The following is a 3,345-nucleotide window of genomic DNA, read 5'->3' on the forward strand; positions in this document are numbered from 1 at the left end:
ATGACCCTGGAATCTAGGCTTTTTACATGTCAAGCATATGCTGCTGTGATCAGTTTCACACATATCTTGAATTTTAAATTTGACAGAGGGTTTCATTCTGATTCCCAGGATGCCATGTATTCATGACATTAATACTGCCAGAGCATTCTAAGTCATTGAATTGCAGGTGCATGAACTTCCTTCTGCTTGTTTAGCTTGCTTTTAATTTTTCACTCACTTTGACTATTTTATGTGTCTGTATGGATATGCACCATATGGGTACTTGGTCATCAGAGTGATCAAAGCTTCTCAGAAATCCTGAACTTGAAATTATAAATAGTTGTGATCCCCCGGTAAATACTGACAATTATGCCCACCTCTTTTCAAGACCGGGAAGAGCTCAGGAGTACTCAGCCATATTTCCAGAACTGTGTTAATTTGTTATGCCCAACATTTATATCGCTAATGTTTTCATCTGTCCCTTTGTAATTATTTTAAACATGAAGTACCATTTCATGAAATGTTTTTCTTATTGTATTTTAAAATAGGATACATTAGTTGTCTGGAATATGAATACAGAACTGGAGTGAATGCATAATTCTTCATAGGAGCTTCAGTAAACATTTATGAATTCTTTCAATCTGATTTGTTTGTTTCAGTGATATTTCCTATGGAGACAGGGTCTTAATGTATACTTCCACCCATCATGGACATGATTTCATAGACCTGGCTGGCATTCAACTCAGAGACAAATATATACACTTGTGCTTTCTGAGTGCTATGCTTAAAGGCAGGAGTCAATACACAGAGTTTGTCCACTGTATTTTTTTGTTTTGTAATTAGTATTTTGTCATATAATTTTCTCAGTGTACTTTGTCCTGTTGATCTGTTTCCTTGGCTGCCTCTATTAATAGATAGTTCCTTTTTAAGGTGATATACCATTCAAAGTATACAGAAAGGACAGAGGTGATTCTTCAATTTCCTTCAAAAGTGACTGTCCGTTTCATGGAATATTAGTGTCGAATACCAGAATTTTATGACTATACTGTCAAAGAAGTATACATTTACAATGTTGTCACCATCATTCTTCTATTATACACATGAACGAAATGTTTTAAAAGGCAGTGACATATGATGATGTGCATATTAACTTCATTCATGAAGAGTGGGATTTGCTGGATCCTTCCCAGAAGAATCTCTACAAAGATGTGATGCTAGAGACCTACAGAAACCTTGCTACTACAGGTAAAAATAAATTTCCTTCAAAATAAGGGGACAACTTTTTCTTGGTTAATGATGTTCTTCTGTAATTTGATTTAAAAAATAATGAGTTGAATAAAGCAGTCATAGTCCTAAGGGTCCCTTAAGATAACATCTTAACTACTGCATAATTTTCAATAATATAACATTCATTTGCTGGTATTATGTTTTAGGATGCATTTGGGAAGACCATAATACTAAAGAACATTGTCCATTTCTAGAAGACATGAAAGGTAATTTTCATGTGCATGCTGATAACAATGTGCTTCTGATGAAAGTTTTGTGTCCTGAAAGTTTTAGTCTAAATCAAAATAAATAATCACAGTTTTAAGTGCACTAATGATTATAAAGTCCTTACAAATACATATTTCATATATATGAGTTACATTTGAATGACATTATTTTTAAATTTTTTTATTTATTTATTATGTATTCAATATTCTTTCTGCATGTATGCCTGAGGGCCAGAAGAGGGCACCAGATCTCATTCTAGATGGTTGTGAGCCACCATGTGGTTGCTGCGAATTGACCTCAGGACCTTTGGAAGAGCAGGCAATGCTCTTAACTGCTGAGTCATCTCTCCAGCCTTTTAAATGGCATTCTTTTAAGAAAGAAGCCAAGAAAGCAATAGCTAAAAAGATATCACCTTTTGAGCCATAACACCATGAGAGCTTTGTTGTAGATCTTCAAATAAATTTCTTTCTTGCTACTCATAATACAAAAGATATACACATTGAAGTGATGATAAGTATATCTGCAAAACTTTGTACTAAACCAATAGCCCATAGTAAATCTTGTATTCCTTGTACACTTCTTGTGACTGTGCTATGTTTTGTGAGAGAAGCATTTAGAGTTGAGTCAAATGGCAGTTGTTCTACAGAAACCTTGATATCTATACACCAAGTCTGTGAGGAACAGCAAGTCAAACCCTGAGAATTCAATGTGGAAATGTTTTATTTGTTATTCTTCTTTACTAGGGATACCATATGTTATTCTTGATACAAGTGTATGAGCATAGGGATAGAGAGAGATGTAGTATACCACTCTCTAAGAACAATTAGATAACCAGTAGTCCCCTTGTAGAGTATACTTGTTGAATTTGATTCAAGTATACAAGTATTGTTTTTCCACCACTTTTGTTAATACATGAAAAAACTCAGACTGCAAAAAAGCTCTATGAGTTCTAGAACTGTGCAAATACTTTTGGGTGTCTTAGTTCACATAGCATATGCAATATGATTCACAGTACAGGAGAATTTATGAATGTTCAAACTCTGAGTTTATCCAGTTCTCTTCACATATGTGTAAAATATGATATAGAAAAAAGTGACTGTAAAAGTTAAGCCATAAAAGAAAGGAATTTGCCATTGGAGGTATCTTCCAAGTGGCAAAACACTGCCTAATGAAAGAGCAAAACATGAGTTTAGACATAGTTATGAAAACTTAGTATCTGATTCCTCTTTATAATAATTGGAACATATTATAAAATTAATTCATACAAATGCATAGGCACAACAGTGTATTGAGTGTGGCAATGCTTTTTTATGTGCCAATTATCCTTGCAGAATTGAAAGAATTCAAACTGGAGAGAAACTTTCAGTATATATTCAACATGGTAAATCTTTGACATATGACAGTCACATTAAATGGAATGAAAGAACTGTTCTTCAATGCCATAAAAGAACATTTAAAATGCCATATTCTATAATCTTTGAAAGATATGAAGAATGCCTATCTAAAATATATCTATGTACATCTAGAATATCTAACTAACATGACTACAAGCTTGACTATTATTGATAATTATCCATTAACAACCTATATACATTACATTTTTAAGTAAACTACATAATCACAATACCTTAATCAATATCAGAAATACATATACATATAATAAAATTGACCTTAAATTAATATCAGTAAACCAAGATTCATATCAATGCAAATTATTCACATCTATATCATCTCCCCCTTTAAATGTAAAAGAACATTTATAAACAATATATGGGAACATGGGCGCAGTTTTTTCTCTCCAAACTGCTTCCTGCTGAATGGGGGCGCTGTTATTCGGGTCCTTTATGGGGTATCCTGTCTGCTAGGTTCATC

The sequence above is a fragment of the Chionomys nivalis genome, chromosome 26, assembly GCF_950005125.1.
Source record: "Chionomys nivalis chromosome 26, mChiNiv1.1, whole genome shotgun sequence".
NCBI classification, from domain to species: Eukaryota; Metazoa; Chordata; class Mammalia; order Rodentia; family Cricetidae; genus Chionomys; species Chionomys nivalis.